Source organism: Rhagoletis pomonella, unplaced genomic scaffold (genome assembly GCF_013731165.1).
Source record: "Rhagoletis pomonella isolate Grant_MI unplaced genomic scaffold, Rhpom_1.0 Rhpom_scaffold_00007, whole genome shotgun sequence".
Lineage (NCBI taxonomy): Eukaryota > Metazoa > Arthropoda > Insecta > Diptera > Tephritidae > Rhagoletis > Rhagoletis pomonella.
In genome coordinates, this window is record NW_023458561.1 from 24,791,435 (window position 1) to 24,818,850 (window position 27,416).

Genomic DNA, 27,416 nt, shown 5'->3' on the forward strand with positions numbered 1-27,416 from the left:
GCAACAGCTTGAAAGAGTTAAGCTATTGGCCTGCGTGCGTAAACATGCTTTTAACCCATTCTTAGAAAAAACGCAAGAAAAGAATGAAAAGAAAATGCATGTTGAGATGATAGCTTATTCTTTTCACCTATACATATGCACGTAGAGTATATTAAATGTGTAGCCATGCACAAGGCACGTGTGAGTATTAAATTGACAGATTGCAACTTTTTTAATTTTTTTTATATACATGTATGTATGTGGGTATGTATGTATGTATGTATGTATGTATGTATGTATGTATATGCCCAGTAGAACTTGGGAGCATCGTACGATTTCTCGGTGAGTACTCCCTTGGGAGTATACGAATACTCCCCATTGCTCCCTATGCTTCTGTGTATAAGCATGTAATTTTGTATACTCCCTTTAACATTGGATGTCCTAGGAGAGGGAGTAATCCCTTTTACCTCCTAAACGAGCAATCGGGGAGCACACACAGAATTATCATCCCACAAACCTCCTAATAGAGCAATACGGGAGTACTCCCATAGTTACCTCCCAGAAACCTCCCAAAAAGACAACAAGGGAGTGCACATAGAAAACATCCCATATACCTCCCGAACGAGCAATAAGGGAGTGCTCCCATAAGAGGCATCCCGAAAGCCTCCTATAGGAGTAATAAGAGAGCAATGATAACGAATATTTTACATTAGCCAAATGGATTTTGCTATTTATAAAATTTTTGTATTTAACTTTTTAATCACATGCATTTGTGCAGTATTACAAGATCTTAAAAATAAAGCATAAATGATACGTCTTACATAATTGCTTAATTTTAGAAATATATTGCAGAGAAATCATATGAAATTAAAACATAATAATAACAAAACGGTAAGATAAGATTTGAATTATATGCACCTATATGCACATATAAGTATGTACTCCTATATGATTTCCTGGGTGTCAAGGATGCTTGCCAGTTCAGGAATCCACCAAGCGGGGAAATTGTGAAGGTGACTTTGCTTATCTGACATCTTTGTCACCCATGCGATGTTTAAAGCCGGGGGTCACACTTAAATGCTGACACTAATTTGCGCAATCTGAAAAGTATTTAAGGTTGCATTTACAAGTAATACAATACATACTTAATATATTTAAACAAAAATTGAAGTGCATACCAACGGACTTTTATTAAAATCTGTGTGCTATCCAAATTAAATTATTGTGTGCTCCTTATGCTTCTACAAGAATTATTTTCTGTTATTTTTTTTTTGTATGATAAATTTTTTCGAAAACACAAATTTCTTTTGGGCGAGGTGCGTATTGCTCTCCTATCAATCAAAAAGAAGACTCTTGGATTTCTCGCTTAGGAGACATCACTTTTTGCTCCTAAGCGAGTAATAACGGAGTACAAAACCGACAAATCTCGCTTATTGCTCCCAAATCATGCCTCAGGGAGCATTCTTTAATTGCTCGCTTAGGAGATCTCTCATTAAGCTCCTAAACGAGCAATACAGGAGTACAAAACCGAGAAATCTCGTTTACTGCTCCCAAATCATGCCTCAGGGAGCATTATTTCGTCGCTCGCTTAGGAGATCTCTTATTTGACTCCTAAACGAGTAATAAAGGAGTACAAAACCGACAAATCTCTCTTATTGCTCAGAAATCAGGTTAAGGGGAGTACTCTTTTATTCCTCACATAGGGAGATCTCCCTTCAAGTTCTAGTGGGTGTTGCCTATGAATTAAAAAAAAAAATGGAACAGTCCAGCACCTTCGTCTTGGTCTGCGGGCTGTATCAGAGATACAGCCGCTAAATTTAAACTTAGAATACGTGGTATAGTTAAGAGCGAATCCAAGTCAAAAACGAAAGCACACACTAAGAAAAAAATATGGATAACAAAAGCGATAATAATATCGATAGAAAAATCGATAAAAATATCGATCAAAAATATCGATCAAAAATCGATGAAAATATCGATATCAAAATCGATGACAATATCGATAGCGAAATCGGTAACAGAATCGATAGAATTATCGTTAACAAAATCGATAAAAATATCGATAACAAAAGCGATAACAATATCGATAGCAAAATAGGTAAAAATATCGGTAACAAAACCGATAAATTTTGGAAAAAGTTTGGAAATCTGAATTTTTGGGGTTTTTGTTGTAGAATGCACAATATTTTTCTAAAAAAAAATGCGCGAAAAATAAAATAATCAAAAAACTGTTCCCTGTATTGCAAAAAGCTCGCTGTACCTAAACTATGATTGACTGTATTTCTTGTAGGACTTTTTCAATTTTTTTTTGTTTTTTGGGTCACTCAACACCACGTGCGACTAATTGGGTGATTACCTTATACGCCTAATTAAGGGTTAAATATAGGTACAATCAAATATTTTATCTATCATTATTTAACTAGAGGCTGACCACAGCTCAAATTTAATTAAGCAGGGGAATATCTTCTTCTTCTTCTTTTTTGGCGCTGTAACCGCCTAAGCGATTTTGGCCGAGTTCAGCAAAGCACGCCAGTCGTTTCTCCTCTGTGCCAACTGACGCCAATTGGAAACGCCAAGTGAAGCCAAGTCCTTCTCCACCTGATCTTTCCATCGCAGTGGGGGCCTCCCTCTTCCTCTGCTACCACCAGCGGGTTCCGAGTTGAATACTTTCAGAGCTGGAGCGTCGGTGTCCATTCTAACGACATGACCAAGCCAGCGGAGCCGCTGTATTTTAATTCGCTGCACTATGCCCATATCGTTGTAAAGCTCATACAGCTCATCGTTCCATCGTCTGCGGTACTCGCCGTCGCCAACGCGTAAAGGACCGTAAATCTTCCGCAAAATCTTTCTCTCAAACACCCCAAGAGCCGCCTCATCGGATGTTGTCGTCCTCATGGGAATATCATCTCCTAGAAAACCCCAAGAAACAGCTAGTAGGGTCAACCTTCAACCAATTTCTACGTACCGAGAGGAGAGCAGTGAAATTTAATATAAAATTGGGACGCTCGCAAAGGTTTTGCGCCGTTTTTGGGTTACTTTGAGCACAAATTTGGATTCCCTTTAAACAGGGAAGCGACCTGTTCAGGCCAAACATTGTCATAGAAAAGACAAAGTTATAACGCCAACAGTGATTATATTAGAGCAGCATGCTCCAGCCAATTGGAAAAAGACAAAGAAGCGGTCAAGTATTTAAGGTAGTAAAAGGTTTTGTGTGCTTTGATCTGGCATTAGCAACACCTCTAACATCAACTTGAATCATAAACGAAGAAAAACTGCTGCTATCACGCTCAACAAATCCAAATCTCGCCTTTTGCATAACCTAGAAGCATGGATAATGTTGAGCTAAATTAAAAAACTTTGGGAGCTTTAAGAGCTTTTGAGTGGACTCTAGCATTTTAAGAAGTTGGTAATCAAGAAATCCGGCACCAATGGGTGGATAATGAAAACAAGAACGCCAATGAAAAGAACAAGTTAAAAAAGAACTTCTCTAAATGTACCTAAGTGTTTTGGTGCCATCTAAACATATACACGACTTCAATGAAATGACAATGAAGCCAACTAAATTGAAGATGTTGAGCAAAAATAAGAAATTTTATTGGAGAAGCAAATACCACCTTCCGCGACATTTGTAGAAAACAAATGCAAGAAAGAACAATAACAACTGATGTATCATAAAAAATCTCATAGCATACAAAACAAATAAAATAATATTGATGTATGTATGTGATTTACACTCAACAATAGTGGAAATATTTATTTTGCGTAGTACATATCATAGACAAAAGACAATAAAAGCAATAAATATGCGGCGACACACTCTTTTAGAGTGTATCATAAACCAAGTTGAGAAAATGGCAAAATTTGCATATGTCAGCGGTTATTCCGTTGAGGTTTACAAAATATTGCCACTGTTTAGGCCTCCACGCTAAACCAAGTAACTAAACGGGTGAACCACCCTAATGTGAGAATGCACTTTCATGTAACCAAGCACACACACATACATACATGTGTATATATAGGGCCAAATAATTGCTACGCCGTTAGCACATACACATGAATGTCCTTTTACCGCTTGAATATAAAACTTCGTTAAGTTTCCCCTCCAAGCAGTTTGTTGCTTGGAGGTCAAACTTAATTGCTCAAGATTAAGCTCGGTCACTTCTATCGAGCACTTCGACCACACCGGAAGCGATCCAGCCACGACTCCTGCGTATTTTTCAAGGTAATATTGTATACCAAAAATCACAAGTCACATTTCACCAATTTGACTAATAAAGCCACTTTGTTATATATATTGAATTAATCCGTGGTGTTTGCTTTTGATCATTTCATTTCAAAATTAAACCCTTGGTGCAACGACGAGCGACATTGCCCCAAGGCGTTTTCAGCCACAAACAGGAATCTAGTTAGTGAGTTTTTATGTGTCTGCATACTATATGAAATATGAGCATGTACATATGAGAGCAAACCTTCTAGCATATTAGATTGGGTCGCCAAATTAAAGCACCTAGTTTAAAAGCCTACGTTAAGAGGCCTATGGGGTTATAAAATTTAAAAAATTGTGAGTCCAGAAAACAGCCAAATTTTTAGTTTTTCTTTATGTATTTAATTATGACTGGATTTTCGTTGATATATGTACATTTTCTAAGATCCCATCGACCTAAAGAGCTCATTAGCCTACTAAGTTCTAACTAGTAATTTTTTTCACCAGAAATTGAAATTTTTTGGAACCGTAAAAGCAATCAAATAAACAAAAAAGTTACACCGGCCTAATTACAGTGGATCACAAATTTAAGTTTGGTTTTTGTTCTCCAGACGCCACTATCCAATTTCTGTGTAGAATTGCTCGGTGATTCCGAAAATCGAGTTATTATTTTTTCTATGGGTACGTTTTCGAGATATTTGCAATTTGCCGTTATTCAGCTTACAACAAAAAATGGTTCCGCAATCACGTATATCTTACGTCAAATCAAAGCTAGTAAAATTCTCCATGAACCATATATACATCACTTTCCGATAGGCCTGATAGTTTTTGACAAATTAATTATTCGTTCCATTTTTTTTTATTTTTAGTGGGGTAGAAAATTAGTCATTAGAATTTAGTGGGCTAAGGAGCATGGCTAAACGGGAGCTTATAAATACATTTTTGGTACTCAGAAGTATTTTTTCGGCGATGTATAACTTCCTGAACACGAGTCATAAAAAAATTTTCCATTTTGGTTTTTATGATCCCACTATCTTCGCACAGTATGCTTTAAAACTGAGCGGGCAGCTGTTTTATTGTATGGGAACCAACCCACTCTAATATATGTTTATATTAGGATACCTCACCGAAAAAAAAAAAATATTTTACTAAAAGTGAACTTTTAGGGCTAAGTTAGATCGAAAATATATATGTATATATTTCAGAATAAGAGGAAAAGTTCCTTAATAATACTCCAATAGTCGTATTTATTAAAGTTGTGAATGCAGTTTTCTACACTGAATGAAAGCTCATACAATACTTAACTAACTAAACTATGTTAAAAGTTGTACACTTAAACGCATTTTTAATAAAAACAGTATAGCAACATACTTTAGCTTCAAAGGTTTTTATTAAGCAGAATCCAGCTGTCAAGAAAAATGACAAGAAATATTTTTCACTATTTCTGTTGCTTGATTAACTACTTTGCTTTTGCTATAACTTTTCTTAAAGAAATAAGTATACAAGCATTTTTTTTTCTTGAGGGCTGCAAACCGATTTAAGAAATTTTGATAAAAGAAAATTTCTTTTCCATTTCTTGTGCATCATTTTATAGGAATTTTTCCTTTTCGTTGAGAGTTCGAAACAGCCCTTTACCTGAAAAAATAAAAATAAAAAATATATTTTATAGTGAATTGTTTCGTGCTAAGAAAAACTTGTATTTCAAATTGGTTAAAGTAAATAATTTTAGTGGAAAAATGTTAATAACTGGAAAAAAATATTAATCAAAGTTTTAGAAATTGACGTTACTTTGTTTTGATGATTTTCAATAAGTAATCAAAACAAACAGGTATACAAAACTTCGGTAGGATTCAGCTTCTCGAGGACGTTAAAAGGAATTATTCATAAAATTTTATGATTTTTTGGGTAGTTGTTTAATTTTTTATAAATTTTTTTTTTTTTTTATACGGTGAGCTACTCTTATGTACTAGCGTAAGTATAAACTCCATGCGCCTGATTTGTCAGCAGACTCACTGAGCTGGCACCGAGATTTATGGCAAGTTGGACACATGTTTGTGTGTTAACGCGTAAAATGAGCTGTAGGAGTTATAATGCCATGTGGCATATTTTAATGGAAAAACTTTCACAATTTTATTACAAGAAAATAATAATAACAAAATTGTGTAAACTATTTGAGTAGAACATATGCACTTACATCTGTAGGTAAGTTTTCAATATATGTACATTTGGATGTGTAGATACATAAAACTCTGCAAAAAAATTCAACTAATCCTGGATGATTCTGGGATATGTTGGAAGCAAGCTTGCGACTTGTAGCACATGTGATACTTTTAAACGGAGCCGGAGTTAAATAAAGTCATATCTAGAACCTTCATAGGTGGAATTTGACCTTACTTAATGTTACTTGTTTTTGTTATTTTATGGCCTTATAACAAACAAAAACAATTAACTTAAGGACGAGCACACCTAAAAGTTAAACCTTCTAATAATAGAAATATGAATAAAAACCAACAAAACCAACAACCACATGATCAAGTTTAAATAGCACTGGTATATAGCTGCGCTTCATTGTAGTTGGCTTAACAAATGAAATAGTGGAAAAAAGCAACACGAATTCACATGGCGAACTTAGCACAGTGCGTAGGCAACTGGCTGAGTCAGTGGGATAGTCGGTTCGAATACTATTGAAAGAAGTCTGATGAGGAAATGTGGTGATTTCCGAAATAGCTATCACTTCTACCATTTTTTCAAATTATTGTTGCTTTTCCACAATAAGTTTTTCATTAAAAGCGGCCTCAAGCTTAATAAAAATTGTTGATTAGAAATTTTACGAAAATAATATTATTGTTTGTTATTCTGATAAATTAATAAAAAATGTTAGATATATTTGGAGCTTTCGTAAAATTAATTGCTGGGCATAAAAGGAGATTGAAATTCAGTTTTTATTGCGGGAGAGTTATTCATCGAGCTCAATGAGCCCACATGGTTTAAAGGCAGGCGGCGAGTCAACTACCCACTTAATATACCTGGTATGAGGTAGAAATTTATTGGGAGAATCATTATCTAACTGACCAAGGCTGCTGCGGAAAGAGCTGATATTTATTTAAATTGCCGTCAAGGGTACTTAGTAGGGCTGTGCGATTAATTGATTACTCAAAATTTTAATTAATCATAAAGTAAATAACTCAATTATTCGATTAATTGGAAATTATGATTACTCAAAAGTTCAGTTACTCGAGTAATCAAGATTTTTGATTAACCAAAAACAAAAATATTTGAGTAAAATGCTTTATGATTAATCAACATTTCGAGTAAAATGAGTAATCAACATTTCAACTCTTTACATATGTATAAAGTAGTTAAAGTTCCTTGATACTTTGAAAACAATGTTTCTGTTTTCAAAAATTAAAGCAAACAATTTTTTTCATGTACAGAATGTAAAAAAGAAAATAAGCTTTTTCCAAAGCAAACTCTATTAACGAGCAAAATTATTTTTTTAGAGTAATCATATTTCAAGTAACTCGATTAATCATCGTTTTGAGTAATCAAAATCTTGATTATTCGAGTAATTGATTAACCGAATAATTGATTAACCAACTTGCTCGAGTAATCGAATAATCGCACAGCCCTAGTACTTAGCCAATGGTTAACATAAAAATCCCACCTCCGCATGAATTCTACACTGCCGTACAAAGGGTTAGTATGCATTTTCTGGCCCATAAGGCATTTCGCAAATAATTTCATTATCTTATGAACTTGCTAGAGTGCAATGAAAAAAGAGAAGAGCACCTCACAGTGGTGTAAACGCGAAATTTATTACAAAAAAAAAAGTCTACTGCCACCAAGTCATTCGAGATTTTCCTTTTTTTTCTAATTGGAATTTAACTATACAAACTCTTAGTAGGTTTAAGGAGGTACGTTTTTTAAATATGTACTTCTTTGTGTTAAAATGTTTAGTGCAGATTGTAGAGAAAACAGCAATTTATAAAAAAAATCGATTCTCGTGTTTCAGTTAAAAAATGTTACATAAAAAGAACTAGTTGAAAGCGATTGTAGGGTTGCCTTAAAATGCAAAAACGTTGCACAGAAAATTTCTAATGTTATTAAAATATATTCACCAAATTTCTTTTTTTATTTTTTAGTTATCAGTTTTATAGCAAAATAAATTAGAGCAATATAGTGGTTAAGAAATCGCGTTGAGGTTTAATAATTTTTTTGCTGACATTTTATGTACAAACTTACATATCGACAGCTGAGTGGCAGACCGACCCATTACCGCAGCCGGCACGCCATATCTCAGAAAACTTTTCAAGAACGACCTTTTTCAAAATTTGGTTACGTCCTATCTCAAAATTTAGTTGAAAAAGGCGATCTTCCACTCAGCTCTCGATGTGTGGAAGAAAATTCCTAGCATCGTCAACAAAAGAAAATATGAAAAAATCAGTGTTAAATCTTAGCTATTCAAAATTTGCACTTTATTACACTAAAATTTAATTGAATTAAAAACTGTCTATCTAAAACTTCAACAAAAAAATAAAATTTTGGCGAAAATTTCGTATAAAATTAAACATTTTTTTTTTGTTTTTTCATTTCTTTATAGGCGCACTAGACGCTGCTTCTAACTTGCAAGTCATTTGTGTTCGTGGCAACTTTCCGTTCGACTACACTCATTAGAGTCAATCAGAGTACTGTCGGTGTGACTAACACATCCACACTGGCTCGCGCGTCACATCTGTCAAGAACTGGTAAACATGCAAGGCATTTCAATGTCACATTAGGAGTGCCGTCTGGTTTCATTGCCTCCTCCTACTTGTAAATGGGTAGGATATTTATCATAAGTTGTTGTACTTGCTCACAATACATCGCAATATACATATGTATGTAAAAATATATATATACCAACCATTACTCAATTTAAAAAATTAAGCCAAAGTCAAAGCCACATTTTTAGCCTTGAGATATAATTTGTTGCAATCTTATCGTTTCGCAACAAAAAGGCTATTTGTGTAAATTATGTATGCTTGAGATTTCTCTAAATCGCTATAGGTATATGTAGGTATTTATGTACTTATGTAAAAGCTTACGTACGTTTGCTACGCACACGCAAACATCTTTCTTCTTCAACCATTTCATCTCATCACGATTCATACAGTTCGGAATACGCATATCCCTATACGCGGTACCAATTGCTGCATACAAAAAAAAATTACGCTTCTGTGGCACGTATCTAACGTAAGTACCTAACCTCCGTCGCAGCCCTCTTCGTCAGAGAAAGTCACGATCATAAAATAAATTCGTACAAAGTGGAGGTTATTTATTTATTTTCGAATGCAGCAGCATTTCCACATGCATGTATGTATAACGCTTCTCAGCGCACACCCTAGCCGCTTTCGCACACCCTAGTCGCTTTCGCTTATCCTCGTCACAGTAGCACACCAGAAGTGTGTACATATACATAGATATGCCCACTCATACTTTCATCCTTCACAGATCTACAATATTGAAGCTGTAGTTTTTTTTTCTTTCTTACCCTTGAAGCAAAGCTACCAAGTTTTCCTGCTCACGGCTATCCATTCGCCTCCACATCGCATAAGTGTTTTGCCAAGCATTGTTATATTCGTTGCTCTACTTGATTGTTGTGTAAAATTGGCGTGAAATCTTGGTCACGTACAAAATTGGCATAAACTTAAAATTAGCTTCGAATATAAATCTGATGAACATTGATAAACAATACTCGTAAATTCGTGGCTTACGCGAACAAGGGAAATAGGAAGAAGTAGGAAGTGAAGAGCGATGGAAGAAGAACGACATTATGAGAAGAATGGCAATAGCGGAACGCTTGCAAGTTAATGAATGTAAATTTTGTGCGCTGAAATATCGCTAAACTAGAGCACACACAAAGTAACACCTGTCGAAATTTTAAAATATAAATAATGAATTTAGGATAATAGCAGCTACACAATTTTTTTCTGGCTTTCATTTAGAATACTCCGTGATAATTTTTACACTGGCACGTAAAGTGAAATACATTTCATTAATTAAACTAAAGCTCAGTGAATGTGTGCCAAATATTTTTGTAAGAAAATCTCAAGTTTTAAATGACACAAACAACTCCGAACCACGTAAACTTAATTTTGAGTCCTTGATTATGGATATGTATACTGTTTTTCCATATTAGCTTATTTTCGCAAGATATTTGAATTTTTAGAAGAAAAAAACATCAAAACCCAAACGGATTAAAATTAAAATAACAACAAATATTTTGTATTTTGTTTTCATTTGTATTAAAGTAAGCTACTTTGGCCAAAAATCGAGCTACCAACGACGAAAATCGATGCACAAGTAATCATATTTTGAATGGAAAAATGAAACTTTCTAATATTTTTTTGGTTAAAATAGGAGCAGGAAATAATATTACTCAAATGCTATATCGTACATAGCTGTACTCGCACATACTCCGGCATGGCGTATGAGCAACATTTTCCATGTAGAAGCTTGAATTTTTCTTTATTCGCAATGCAAACGTAAAATGAAGATGTTCTGTCAAAATTACCTTTTCTACAACCCAAAATTAAGTCTGGGCGTTTTGTGTTATTTTAGCATCCCCACAGTGTAATAGAACGATAAAAAAATAAAAATTTCCAAATATCGATCGATATTTACTGAAAAAATTAAAAAAAGAAAACAATAAATTTTTTAAATATTCATAAAGCTTTTAGAGTTAAAATTTTTTGTTAATTTTCTATAAAAATGTTGCCCAAGCTTTAACCAAAACAATATAAAAACACAGTTTTTGAAACTTTATACAAAATTTAGGAAAATTCAACAAATTTTTATCAAAATTTCAAATCTGAATCTTAAGAGCGTTTTTGGGTTTGCAGTTTAGTTGGTTGGAACTCTGAGTGATATGAACAAATTCAAATATCTGAAATCCACAACCAGAGAATAACCGGAAAAGCTTCCTTGAACAAAATTTAAACGGTGAAATTCGATAGTTGATTGAAAAAGCTGTCTGTGGTTAGAATATAAAACATTTTAAATCTATAATTTGAAGAGTAAAAAATATACGGCTTCATATTCCTTCAATTTAATTTAGATTTCTGCATACTTTGTGGCGATAAATTTGAGTATTCAATTATAGACACATTAATGCGACTATTGCGCACAAATTGCTTTTATATCAGTATGCTGCATACTCGTCGTACATTAAAGTGATGCCAAAAATTCTAAAGTACACAAAATGCTGTATTCAAAAGAAATTTTGTATTCAACACACAGTTTTCATATTTCATTGAATATTTGGCTTTTCACCTTCGCCCGCTCCACACAACAGATAGATTTAGGGCAACCGACATCGAAGCCAGAAGCAGTAAACAATACCAAGAAAAGTGTGAAGAGATGCTACATACGAAAGAGTGAGCAAAGAGTGCAAGCAAAGTAAAGTCAATGCAATGCAATGTTATCGCCAAGTCAAAGTTGTCAAGTGATGAAAACAAAGTGAAAATGTGACTTACTTGCATACACTATGTGCACAAGTGTGTGCGAGTATATGTATGCATGTACATATGTATGTATGTGTTTATCCATAAACTGGAAGTGCGCTCCGATGCGCTTTTGCCACACGAATAAGCAAACAACAAAAGCAATGGCACCACAAAATCAAATATAAATCCAATGCGATTATGCATAAAGGTGACAATAAAAAATTGGGAAAAAAATAATAAATCAAAATGCCACTCAACGTTGCTCAAGGTTGTTGGGTGTTACACTGTGAAAGGAGTTGGGTGAGTGCACACACGCGCAAGTAAAATTAAAAGGTAAATGCACAGAAATGTCAAAGACACACATATAAGAAAAAATAAATTCATCCTTAAAGACTTGGAATAATTTTCTCTGCTACAGAGGGTGGTTAAAAAATCCCCTATTAGTAAAGTTTACTATATTCCCAATACAATACAATTACAAAAAAATAAAAATGTTAAATATGAAACTCAGAGGCGATTTATTGCAAAAATTCCTGATAAACGAGTTACGGAAACTTAAAGGTACAGCAAAATCTACATTAGTGCCCGATCGATTTTGCACAAACTTTTTTAAAGGTATGGCTAGCAAGGCGTAATTTTTTATTATTTTTTTAATTATAGTATACATTCAAAACCATTCCATTGAAAGAGCGATCATTTTACTTCTACACATCGTTAAGATTTAGGGGAGTGTAGGTCAAAAACCGCGATTTTCCAAACCGTTTTCGGAATTCTATTAGGATTAGGTGTTCGTTTTGAACAAATATTAGAACCAGGTTTTAAAAGCAGTAGGGATCAAGTAAAGTTGCTCTGGATAATATTGAGCAATATAAAAAACTGTATTCTAAAAATATTTGGGTTTCAGGGAACAGCTTTCCGACCATTAAAAATACTTTTATTATAAAACTAGTGAACCCTAATTCCATTGAAAGTATTATCAAACTAAATTTTTGTTTAAACTCTTTCGTTTCACACTAATATTTCGATATTTCATTTAACTTATGTACAAGTAAAACAAATTCGACCTTTTCAACAGCTGGCAAACCTCTTTAAAAATATTTTGTAAATAAAATTTTTTAGATCTTTTTTGTCTGGCATTGTGAGACATATTTCAATTAACTAATCAATTATGTTGAATTTGATTTTTCTAACACGTGGCAACTCTCCTAAATACAGTTCAGAAATAAATTATTTTCAAACTCATTTCGATTCATACCCATACGTTCAAGCTAAATATTTCTAAACACTCGTTTGTTTGATGCTCAGATTTTAAAATTGCATATAATTTGTGTATTATTGAATTAAATTCGTCTTTCAGAATAGGTGGCAACCTCTCTAAAACAATTTTCGAACTAAGATATTATATAAAATATCTTTCGAATGACATTGTTATAAATATTTCAAGTAACTAATGAGTTGAGTGGATTTATATTTGTTAAACCCGTGTCAACCCTAGTAAATATAGTTCAGAAATAAAGGGTTTTAACCGCATTTCGATTGATAATCCTTATGTAATTTATTTAACTTATTCAATAATTAGAATTTAAGCCTTTAAATTGATGGCAACCCTCAGCCATATCAAAAATATTGTAAATTGTCAAACTAAATATTCCTTAAAACTCTTCAATTTTACAACCATTTCTAATATTTCATATAACTTGGATATAAAAAATTTAATTCAACTTTTTAAACAGGTGGCAACCTCCTTCTTTATCTGACACCCATATGGTGATACTTTATTCACTTACCTAATTCCTTTAATTAAAATTGAATTCGATTTTTTAAACATGTGACAACCCTACTAGACGTAGTTAAGATATAATGCCTTTCCAAAACCAATTCGGTTGATACCCATATTGTCGGTCACCAAACAACTACCCCTATATTATATTTTTAGGTTCTCAAACTGCACAACACCATTTCTCGATCATAGGAACAAGTATTCTTTATAGGTATGATTGGGAGGGAGATCCGGTGTCGCGTCTCTAAGATAACTCTGTAGTCGAATACACAGATAACACGAAACTAAGTCTAAGAGTATGGATTGCGATGCACGCTAAGGACCTCTCATTATATTACCGTTTTAGGTTTTCAGATCACTTCAAAGCAGAGCTCGCAGCCATAAAAGAGGTTTCCCTTTCGCTTTTCGAATCGTCTCTTAACCTGCCTTCATTAAGCAACTGTTAAGTCACTGGAGGGCTGTGAAATCTCATCAAAATTTTTGACAACTAGAACGTAGATGAGTTTTTTACAAGTTAGCTACAAAAATTACTACTCACACACATTGTCGGCGACAGGTCATAGGAACACCACTTATGTATATAGCAGGCGAGCTTGCAACTAAGTGAACCACGACTATCTACCTGCAAAATATGGCTTAAACTTTCTAGAGAAGGCATAAATACATAGAAGATATGGTAATGTGGCACAAATTCGACAAGAAAAATAAGCGACTCACTCATTTGTTTAGAATTCCCTCTGTTTAGGCAAATAACTGGAATTACAACAAAATACTGTTTGATGGGAATGCAAGCTAGCCAATGTCTTCTGTTGAAGCTGTCGTTAATTGTGAGCATGGAACACTATCTCTATCACTACTCAGTACCTACTTCCGAAGGCAAAAGTCGCTCATTTCACCATAACCTCTTTATTTTCCAGGCGGGACGGGATCGAATACGAGCTCTTACACTGAACTCAGGCAGCTGCTGGAACTTAACCTAACCTGCTTAATACGGAGTTAAGTAAGCGATAATATGCAAATTTACTGGCAAATACAAAATAAACACCACTAAAGTCTCAAATAAGTATTGTATGTATTTATCTAATGGAATCAATATTCAAGCAAATGAAATGAAGTAAAGCGAAAGCAAATACCTCAAGTGCTGTCAAAGCATTGGTAATTTAATAGAAATACTAGACAGCCAACGACTCGAATTCATATTTTATTTGTGTGTTTAAGAAGTCTAAAATGATTTTGTGGTTGCCACATGGTGCATGTGTCAACAACTGCTTACCTACATATTTGATTGACGGTGTCAAATTGCATTACATTAGATAAATGTGGCTGAGTAGATGCACAGAATGAGGGGTACGTCGAGAAGAAAGGGTGTGCGAAAGAGAAAACGTGTCAGGTAGACATGCATGGCGGTGACATAACTTGCAAGCAGTTTGCAGTAGTCACGAGGCAACATATTGGATTGCATGTAAGTGTCATTATGTTTGTGCAATCCATACATATATGTACGACTACACTTCGCGATATCTACGTTTTCTTATTTGTAGTTGCAAGAAAAATGTCGAGTATACACGCAAAAGTGAGTCAATGTAAGCACAAGGCCGAGTATCGTTTACGGATAAAAGCATTTATGTGTTAGAACACTAGCAGACTCTATCGTACAAAACTACAACCAATTTCCAGTATTGCCAATCGCGATCACCGACATAAAATTATCCGCAAAGGTAACATACAGTCAGCGTCAAAAATATGAATACTCTGAAGTTTTAACGATTTTATTTACCATACCAAATTTTTTTATTTTCTACAATAGCAAAAAACCAGCAGAATCGGGTTTTTTATTTCATTTAGAACTCGCAAAAATTGAAAAAATTACAAAAAATTTGCATCAAAATTTTCTAATTTCCAATTCGATTCCTAGTAAAATTCTAGTTTAAATTTTAGTATAATAAGGTGCAAGTTGTAAGTCTCTAATAATTACCGTTGATTTTTGAGAATTTTTTTGTCGGCGGTGTTGCGCATTTTCTTCCATATAAAAATGTTTTTCATGTGATATAAAACGAATTAAAATATTTACAATTTTTAGTATTTCTTGAATTTCCCCTGAGTTCTACAGCGTGGCGACGAATAACTGTTAGCCAGTTTTTTTTTTTAGAAATAAAAGGCACCTTTATAGATTTTCCGAAAAAAGTAAAATTTATGGAAAACTAACAATAAAATACTGTTATCGCAAAATCTATAAAGAACCCTTTTATTTCTCAAAAAAATACCTGGGTAACAGTTATTCGTCGTCACGCTGAATATGAAATTCAAAAAAAATTGATCTTGCTGGTTTTTTCTGTTACGCGATCTGCTTACCACTACACCACAGCGGTCGCCATTGAATATAAATGCGAAAAAAAATAGAACAAGTACCTTAATCCTTTTCGAAACCATGAGTTTTTAATTTCTCTTGTTTCCTATAACAAAATATGAGTTTTCATAAAAAGTAGACCTAGCAACTTTTCACCTAAGCTAGCGGTATATAGATTTCATTTGTGCACTTAAATAATTATGTAAATATTCATATTTAGCGTCCACATTCGCACTCACTTCACTCATGTAGTACTCATTGTATGTACATTTATCTCAATTTTATGAACGTACATACATACATAGCTGCTTGTGTACCAGGGCGTATGAGTAACACTCACATTCACGCCTAGCCTCCTACTGACTCTGCCTGCAGAAGACATCAAGTGCAATACTTGTGCGAAGTGCCCACTTTTTCAAACAGATTTCTCACATTTAAATGGAAAAAAATTCTAGAAAAAAAATATGCAGAAATTGCAAAGATTAGATAACAGAAAAAGAAAAAAATATAAGAAACAGAAATAATGCCACGGACAAAGACTTTTGTAAAAATAGCGTAGTCATGACCAAAGCAAAGCATAGCAAAGTACTAGTTGAGTTAAGTGCATTTGCATACTCACTGGCACTTTTATTTGAAAAATAATTTAATCCTATTCCAGCCTTAGCCTTAGTAGTCCACATCAGTAAAAGACAAATGTGTATACATATATACGTATATTTGTTTGCAAAACATGACCGAATCAAAGAATGTTTCTTGCAATTTTCACAATTCTTCAATTCATACTTTGCTGCCAGCAGCACTTCATGGCAGCAATGACGTAGGTAGACGTGCGTTTGTGTGTGTACGTGAGTGATATAATGCGGTTAGTGAGTAAGTATTACTTTGTTTTCATGGCTTTAGGATTAGTAAGTACCTACTCTTGACAACCAAATTAAATAGCCAAAATAGTAATTTTTAATTATGAATTAGAGTAAAGTTTTTTGGTTCTCGAGGTCCTGGTACCTACTACCGAGGTGAACTCTAGTCCAATAAGATGAACGAACTAAGACTCAGATGAGCTAGTGAATTGAGCATTAGTCTTTTAAGCGAACTAAAAAATCCAACTCTAATATATACCTTTCACCTCCCTTATGCACTCTGAAAAATTAATTGTTCATTTCAGCAAAACAAAAAAAATTTGTTCAATAAATTTAATTCCGTACCAATTTAAAATCTAGAAATATCATATTTATTCAGGCAAACAAATTCTCGCTCCAATATTTCATACTCACGGTTAGCAGCAAATATTATTTCATAACCAAAATTTACGATGAATGCATTTTTTATGGCTTTGACATCTACATAGTGGTATTGTATTTTCTATTCAGCTAAAAAAAAAAAACATGTTTAACAAAAATCTATGAAAAAAAAAAAATAAATGTACATCATTTGCACACCAGCCATGGCAAGGTGACAAGTTTGATGCAAAACTGAAAGTGCAAATATCAAAACGAGCAATGCATAAAAATCACTTCACATTTTTTAATTTTTATTTTTTGTTGTTTTCATATTGCGTGCTGCTTGTATTTTGATGAGTTTGAAAAATAAATTTTTGTACATTTTCTGCAGCTGCCATGATACTGATGAATGTGGTATCAGTTGACTAAGCATCCCACAGAGTGAACAGCTTTTATCATAATGGTAAAAGTTTTACATTATTCCAAAATATTTGAATCAACTGAAAACACTGTCTGCTGTATGCAAGAAATTAAATAGAACTGACAGCATGTAAACTGCAGCTGGTGTAAAATATTTGACCGCGAACAGAACATTCATGTTTTGGAAGTAAACTGAAGTTTTGGAGTGGAAAGTTAACCTCGAAAACCTAATTTTTGTGTAAAAATAAATTCTAACTCATATTCTCAATGAGAAAAATGACTTGAACACCACACGCAATCGTTTAGGACCAGAATGCTTCCAATGCGGTAATTTTGCCAAAGCAGAAGGCACCTACGTTCTGGGTATGAAGATTCCCAACCCTATTTGTTGTCGGGCATTTAGGGAGATATTCTATTCTAATTTATTTCACAAATTTTTAGGTAAACTCGTTTCAAAAGCTGCTATGTCCGCAAGGAATAAGAACTTTTGGTTTTCCATGTCCCTCTCTTGAAAAATTTTTTAGAGATACATTTGGGAATCGCTCCATGGTCTCGTGGAGATCACGTGTCAAGTGTGTCCCAAATGCGAAAGAAATTTGGGTGTTGCCATGAGGTAACTTATCTTGTTTCACTTCGCTGTGAAAGCAACCACTTTTGCTACCTTTTCTAAGCTTGGAGAGCTACGCTAACGGCCCTAGTATGGGACCAAAAAAGCAAAGGGGTTCTTCCTAGTTTTAATAGATCTATAAGTTATGCTTAAAGTCACTCTAAATACAGCCCGCTTCACTTCAATAAGTACAACTATTTTCCTCAGGATCCAAGCTTATATCTGGACTTGTGGGCTTCAGAGAAGAATAAACAAAAAATGCGATTTCTTTACCAAAGGTTGACTTTGAATTGACTTGTTTTTTAAATTGTGCAATTTTGTGCGAATTTCTACTATTGGCCCTTGATACACAGATGAGCGCTTAAAGGTTTCTGAAGAGATCTGATTGATACACGCGGACACGCAATTTATATCCTTATATGAAAAAGGTGAAATCCCATTTCTGGTTTCAAATTTAAAGGAGGATTTTTTAAAGAACTTTTAAATTTCAAAGATAAAATTAATTTAAAAAATTATTTAAAAAAACCTGTGCAATGTACAATTGCTACATGGGTACCAAATGAGAGAGAAAAATCTGTAAAACTTTAAAAGCATTAAAGTTGTTTGATTCACAAGGACGAATATTTATCTTATAGCTAATTATCCTATTTTTGGAATTTCAAAGCATTTAAAAAAATCCTGATGTGAAAAATAAAGCCTAAACGGGCTGTTTTACCACATATTGCTTATCGTTTTACGAGTAAATTAAGTTTTTTTTGTATGAAAAAAAAATACCATCGCACGGTGTTATTGATACTTTGAATTTTGTATTGATTTATTAAATTCAATTCAATAAAATCAAATTTAAGTAAACCCATTAAAATTTAGTAGGATAAAGTGCAAGTTTAAAGACGTTAGAAAATCGCATTGATTTTTAATCAGTTTATTTTTTCATCTAATACCCAAAATCGATACTACTATAGTCCAAGATATCACATATAAATTTTGCCCCGATTGGAGGCGGTTAAGGCGTGGCGCACAGGGGTCAAAGTTCAGATTACCCTATGAAGACGTCTTAACCGACTACAAACGGAACCAAAATTTGTATGTGGTATCTTCGACTTTAGTATGTAGTATCAATTTTTGGTATTAAATGAGTTTTAATTTTTTGAGTCACTATAGAGGAAGCTGACCTTTGGCCCCTGTGCGACACGCCTTAATCGTCTCCAATCAGGACCAAAATTTATATCTGATATCTCTGACCATGGCATTACCCATTGAGGGGTGAGACTGAAAAAAATATTTCATTTCATTTTTCAGGACCACCCTAATATACACACATATATTTTAATGAAGCCATACATTTATCTCAGGTTTCTTCTTAATTTAAGAAATACAGTGCCCACTTGCAGATAATATATTACAAAGGAAACCACAATTTAATAAAAAAACTACTTGAGATTTTCTGTATAAAATATTAAAAAATTTAATAATTTTCTGTAACAAACAGTAATAGTAATATGCTACAACAATGGTCTTACAACCGGCAACAGTCCACAATTGGCAGTTGTGCGCTTACTTGGACAAGTAAATTTATATTTTTTTTTGCATTTCTTTTGTATCTTTTTTATATCGTTCAAATTCAAATACATTTATTAGCAGAACTCATACGTGGCAAGTCTTAATAAAAACTCGATTCAACCCGAAAAAAAGGAAACAGAAAAGTTTAAGAAACCACTGACAGCATTCGAGCATAAAATGGTTTGCCGCTGTCAGTTTGTTTTCTGTATACTGTATGCTTTGTAAAATGATTTTAAGAAGTGTGTATGCATGCTTTGTTGAAAGTATACCCAGTAGGCTAAGCATCTAGTGCAAAGGAAAATGTGCCAGTTTCGGTTGGTAGTTTTCTCACAGATTACAAACTTTGATTAAAATGGTTTTTGGAGAAATATAACAAATGCCATAGCACCACAAATAAATACCATGTACTTTCATTTTTTACATTCGGACTTTAGACATTATACATCTACTCGAGGAAAAAAAATTTTTTTTTGACCTCAAGTAACCCGGATTTTACTTCTTACCACCCTAACCTAGCACCCTGATATCAGCAAATTAAAGTTCAAAAAAATTATAAGAAAATAATATTTTTATTGTCGTAAGTAGGAGTCACCGAAATATTTAAAAAGTAGGTTAAGCCAAAAAAATAAAAATACCTTTAGAAATAGCCTTGCAAAAATATTTAGACTCTGGGGTGTACAGATCTTCTTAGGAACGTTTTAGAAACATTTTATAATGGCTTCAGATTCACAGTTTATTAAATATATATGAAATAAGTATAATTTTTATGAATTAAAGAAGCAGCTTAAAAAAAAGTCCTCCTAAGGCCCTTCTGGTGTTCGTCCTACAAAGGCCTTTCTGGAAGCCCTACTATTTGTAGCGAAAGCGGGAGCCCTTCAATTAGTGCCACGCCATTCAAAAAAAAAAGGAGAAAGGGAAGCAAAGTTGAAAGCCTCATTTCTCTCAGGAAGACCTTTTAAAAGGGCCTTTAATTCCGGAATTTATTGACTGGGAAGTACTACATATAACATACAGACACACATAAAACGTAGACCGAATTGCAAACGTGTGTTTGTGTGCATGCAATAATAAAACAAAAAGTTTTTGAATGAGTTCAACATTTTTGCTGTCATTTCTTAACCACAACACATACCTACGCACATACATACATATGTATGTATGTATGTATGAGACTAACTCGGAAAGCAGAGAAATCACAGAGCAGCAAAACAAATCAAAGAAAATCCTTTGAATTGTTTTATGTCATTTCGATTTATACACATACATATGCAACTTTTTTTATATATAAACATACATACATATACACGTGGTGCATGTATAAAGTATCGAAAAGTCTGGAAAAAAATTCTAATTTTAGACAAAGTTCTTGCGGCTGTTTAGAATGACAAGGAAAATGGCAAAAGTCGAATAAATCGGGGGAAGAACAACAGCATCGACTAAAAATACAAACAACCGCAAAATTTGTTGACGTCGATTGCAAGACGTGAAGACATGTCTTGAAAAGAAAATCTATTTTGAAAAGTCTGTTAGTGACAGTCTAAAGGCGTTTGCAGATACACTCAAATGTAATTTGAAAACAATTGATTTTTAACGTTTGATGTTTCTTTTTCTTCTCTCAAACAAATGTTATCATTTACACACGTGTATTTACATACAAATGTACATACTTATGTACTCATATGTTGAAATATAGTATTACGAAACAGTTCAAATTTTGCTATTGTTGAAAAGACACTAGAATATTCGCAAAGCGCTACTTTGGTTTAGCTGATTTGAAAATTCTCAAAAAAAAATCTGATCTAATAAAATCAGTAGTGGAATTTTTTTATCAAACATTTTTTTTCGTAATCTTGCAAATTTTTTTCATTTCAGGATTTCTAGAACTATTCAAAAGCTACTCATAACAGTTTTAGCTTTTATTTCTCTCAAAAATTTAGCTTTTTCGATGAAAAAAAAATGTTTTTCAGCGTAATTTTGCAGTACCAACTTTTTTACGGGATTTTTAGAACTATTGAAAAGCTAACCAGAACAGTTGTACTTTTATTTATTTTTTTTTGTTTAATTAAACTCTGCGACAAAATTTTTTTTCGGCGTAATTTTGCAGAACTTTCCAGGTACTCGAAAAGCTACTCAGAACAGTTTCTTATTTGCGTTTTGCCACATGCCGGATGCTGCATACACAAATTTTGAAATTTTTTTTTTGGAAAAATATCCAGAACTTTTTTTCATTTTCAAGAACTCCAGAACTATTGGCAAAGACATCAAAGAAACTAATATTTTCACAAAAATTACAGTTTTTAACATTTTCTTTATTAATTTTTATTACAAATCATAATTTTTTTAGAATTTAACCTAAATAAACCACGTTTAATATAAAAAAATTTATTACTAAGAAGCTTATTTTTAAATAGACGAAAACCGAATTTAATTTTTGGAAGTAGCAACTCTTTTCAAAAACGGGAAACGCTATTGAACACATACACATACCTTGACATTTCATTTTTGAAAATCGAACATTCTCAAAAAATGCCTTCGCATATTATACATATGTGTACACTCATACACTCCTCGTCATTTGAATAGCGCACCCCATTTATCCTTATTATTTACAGTTTTCCTTTATTTTTATTATAATAAAATTTTATTAAAAAAAATAGAGCATATTTACAGCAAAAACCATGTTAACAATTTTTCAGCTTTAGGCAAATTGAAAAAAAAACGTCAAAAAAGAGGTGGGCTATCGTAATGACCAACAGCGAATGAGGTAATAATATTTTTCGAAAAATTTCGGTTATGCGGTTAGCGCACCCCTTTGTTGGAATTTTTTAAATTTGTATAAAATTTTTTAGAATCGCATTTGCATGGTATTTGTTTTAGAATATGCTACATTTTTATTCAAAAAATAATTAATACAAAAAAACAAAAGGAAAATTGTACATACAACAAGGTGCGATACTCAAATGACTAGGTGCGTACATATGTATGTAGATATGTGTATATATACAGGTTCCTTACTGAAACGAATTAATTTTTTTTTAGATTTCAGAATTAATTGTGGCTGATTTGAGATTTTCGCATACGTACATACATACATCAAGATAATGACAAATTTTTTTTTTTAATTTTGAATATACATTTGTATTTTCTCCCGTCACCATCTCAACAACATAACTCAATTGACTTACGTTTGATAATCAATATTTTCCCGGCTTTATTGCTTAAGTTTTTACCGCTATTTATTCACATGTGTGGGAATAAAAACATGCGATAAAATAAATTTGTGTATGGCAAAGTTTGTTAGCACAGCTTAAGAAAGGATTCCCAGCAGATATCAATTTTCTTTTGCAAGCCTGAAACCAAACCCAAATTTTCCAATGGCGACATACATACATAAACAATTTTTAGTAAGAATACATATCTGTATATGTGTATATGTCCCAAACCATTTTCTAAAGTTAACAAATTGCTGCAATTTATTTGTGAAGCGAAGAGCGGGCTAAGAATAACTTTGACTACTCTGCGCAAAGTTATATGTACAATATTTTAGAGCAAAAGTTACAAAAAAAAATCACACGCACGCACATTTGTTTGTCGAGTAGGCGAGTCCGCATACATACATACTGTACATATGTGCTGAATAAAGTATTGCCTAAACAAATTTGAACAATCATAATTTTCCATCATTACTGTGGCAATTTGTGTCCCCAAGCATGCCATTGCTTGCACAGATATGAATATTTATGCACGTAGAATTACACATGTATGTATATATGTATGGATATGTATATGCACATATGGATATGGTACCTACATATATCTGAAAAATTGTCTAAATTCTTTGAAAATTGAAAATAATGCAATACATCATTCAAATAGATTCTATAACTCACCCATACATACTTACATACACATGTATGTACATACATTTCGTCTGCTGTGGAAATGAAAAATTACTAACCGTAGCCGTGGGTTTATTCCACAACAAAAACAGTTTTCATAGAAATAAAATCCTATATTGCCACGCATCGATAAGAACTCGTTTTAACGCAATCAATCTATGTTAACTTTTCTTCGTGCGCTTCTTCTATTTCAAATGGTTTTTTTTTTGTTTTTTTTTTTTTTTTGTTACACATCAATAATTGAAACGCATAACATAGCGGTTTAAGTGATTTATGATTGAATGACTTGACCAACCGACTAAGTATCAGTGTTGCCAGAGAAAAATTTCGTTTGCAGCTAAACCGGTCGAAAAAAAGAGCTAAATAATACTAATAGTAGCTAAAATATTTTTGTTAAGGTTGAGCATTTATTGACGTAAGGTTGTTTTTACATTTTCGGCAATTTGAATAAAAACAAGGAATTTTATAAGTTTAAGTGCTGAAAAAATCATTTAAAACCAAAATAAGGTGCATATATTTCGAATTCGTTGCTATGGCACTTATAACAGTGAACTAAAAATACTTTACAAACTGTTAAAGTCTGTAATTTCAGATATTTGAATTGAATAATTTTTTCGCAAAAATTTTCTGGGAAGTTTTGCTTTCAGCTCTCCTTAAAGGTAAGATTAGTAAGGTAAAACAAAATCCGCGCTATCAGAAAAAGGATTATCTTTTAATTAATTTTTGAATTATTTAACCTAGATCCAAGAGTTTATGGTGGATACACTTAAGTTTTGGCTTATATATACCAAATACAACTAAAACTTTCTGGAGCTAAATCTAGCTCCAAAAGCACCAAAATAGCAACACTGCTAGTTATACACAAACGAGATCACATGTAGCAAAACTTACATATACTCATTTGTTTATGACAGCTAGAAAAATGGTATATGTAATGAGCTGTTCTGGCTTTGGGTCACATTAGTAGTTCCTCATACCAAATTCGTGTTCAGCAGGTTCAAATTAGTCTTAAAAACAATTTAATAACTAACGTCACTTAATCTGCAAATACGTGTTTTTTTTTTAAACTTAGTGCTGCCGTGGGTACCTGTAAATATGAAAGGAGGCAAATAAAATTTTGCGCCAATATTTTTGGCTGTGACTGTGTGTAGTCGAAAGGCGAGTCAACACGCACACAATTGACAAAACTGAAATGAATGTGGTGCAAGCAAATTTTGGGAAGGTGCTCATAGCCGTTTTTAATTTTCCTTTTCAACGTTTAAAAAAGGAGTTTGCCCATATTTCACTATATCCCTAGCTCTTGCATAGTCTCTAATGTCTTTTTGCTTACTCTGTACTTTATTGTCATTATACGCTATGATTTTGCAGAGATATCAAGCAATTTATGATTCTTGTAACGGTCTCATTTCGCAGCTATGTGAAACATGATTTTTCGCACTCGTGGGTTTTATTTCCACTGGTTTCCTATTCTACAAAGCCAACATTTCCTTCGTTAATAAAGTTTTATTTTAAGTCTCAAGGCCTGTATGCAGCTCTCAAGAAAAGCAAAAACTCCATATAAAATGATGTACAAGAAATGGCTAAGAAATTTTCTTGAGCCAAATTTCCTTAAGGCAGTACGCAGTTCTTAAGAAATTTACTACGCTTTCTACTACGGTTTTCTAAAGTTATTTGTGAAAAAATGCAACCCAGGTTTACAACAGAAATTCATGCCCGTTGCATTATTTCTTGAGGAAAGAGTGAGGCAACAGGCTTTGAAGTATAAAAAATGTCAAAATTCCTTGGACGCATACGTTATATACATTTACCTATGAAGTCAACGGCTGTAATTGTAATTAGGAATTTTCGTACCAAATCCGATAGTCAACACGTTCCACAGCTTACAGAGTTGCAACTAGGCCTATATAGTAAAGCAAATCCCTCTTCTTGCTGTTTATGATTTATGCTTCGCAAGTTTTGCTAAGAAATAAATAAAAATGAAACCAAATTGAAATATTATATCCATTTTCTAAAAACCCACAGACTTTCTTAATGCATAAGGGAATTGATGATGAACTAGCGTAATAAGTTATCTCCTACATGATTTTTGTTATTTTCAGATACTAAAAAAAAATAAAATAAAAGAACCATGTTATGTTTTATGTTATGTGCGCCGTAACAAATATTGTGAACGCTTCAAATGCTACTAACTTTTCAATTTGAAATGAGCACTTATATATATATACATTCTTGTATGTACATTACACAACCAAACGCTCAAGTATGTTCTTATGTTGCTTACTTTGTTGTTGTCAAACGTTATGCACATGTTTCACAATACGTGAAGTATGTATGTACATATGTATCTGAAACTTTCTACTCCCTTAGTTTATTTATTCTGCTCTAACTGAAGGCACTTTTGGGAATAATTATGGCAGCCAACTAGCAAATTGTGCAGTTTACTGCAGTGAAACACTGCAGCCTTGAAATCGCTTTTTGGAATCAAACATCTAATACGAACGAGAAGAGTCCCAACGGAAAACCCATAAATGGATACATACGTACATATTATTTAGAAGTCTGCGACATTCCACTAAAAACTTTCGTTTACGAGAATAAGAGGAAAAAACATTTTCAGCAACTAAAAATTATTAAAAAAAAAAATCAGTACAATGTGGAATAGCAATACCACCAAATGAAAGAGAAAATTCTGTAGAATAAAAAAATAAGTTAGCTAATAGTAAAAACAATATTTTTAACAAGAGCTTTTAAATATGAACTTAATCGGACCATGAATACGGGTTTTCTAAATATCTCGACAACTGCGCCGCCTATCGGATTAACTCATCTTTCGTATTGCATTGTCATCGGGTTCTGAGCCAACTGTGAAGTTTCGAGTACCTAGGTCTGCGAGAAGTTGGTTAAAAATTGATTGCCCCTAACAAACATACTTACATACTTCATACATACATACAAACATCCGCACAGAGCAAGTTAAATAAAAGCTTTTAAAATAAAATTTATTGGGCCACAAGGACAAGAAATTTGTTTGATGTTTTCATTACTTCCAGAACTTTTTGATATCTTTTCGTGACTGTCCGCAACTGTCGATATCTTTCCGAAATAATTCAACCTCATTTATGAAAAAATGTTTTCGTTATTTTATGAAGCAACAAGCAATTTTTAAGCAAAAACCAAAACCGACTTCAATGCTCATAAAAAATTTAAGAGTTCCGTTAACTTCTTCAAAATTCAACCTTCGAGGTAACATCTTTCGTTTTAAAAATTATATAAATCGGTTATAGTGGTCCAAAGTTATGCGGTAACATACGTAAAAAAAATATTTCGACTAATTGATAACCTCCCCCTTCGTTTTGTAGTCGGTTAAAAATAAAATGCACCATTTGTTGGATGCTTTTTTTGGGCTTGAGGTTTTTGCAGTTTTTGGAGAGGTTTTCGAAACTTTTTACAGTTTCTCAGAATTTCGTAAAACCAACTCGGAATTTTGATTTTTATTTATTTTTTTACTGATTTTTCATCAGTTTTTGTCGGGTCCAATGAACCCGAAAGAGATTTTGCTGTGCCGCTATATCAATATCTGATGCTCCTTTACTTTCCTTATTTTCGTGTAGTCTATACTTTTTTTTTTTTGTATACTCCAAGTTTTTTTTGGATTTTTGGTAGTCTTTCCGAATTATGTTGGGATTCTTGCCATGGAGTTATTTCTGAAAATTTTTCGTAGGTTTTTCATTCACTGGTTTTCGTTCGGAAATTCTTGGAATTTTTTGTGACTTTTTACATTTTATTCTAAAGTTTTCGGTATTCTTTCGGAATAATTTAATATTCGAGTGAAGCAAAAACACACGCTTTTATTTTCGTTTGGTGGTGTATCATATTAAGTTTTAACTTTTATGTTTTAAGTAAAAAAGCGCTAAATTTT

General features: G+C 33.1%; 1 protein-coding gene across 1 annotated transcript in view; it reads right to left on the bottom strand.

Moving 5' to 3' along the window:
- Positions 1-27,416, bottom strand: part of LOC118743743 — a 202,398-nt gene that overhangs the window by 50,231 nt on the left and 124,751 nt on the right. The window lies entirely within an intron of this gene.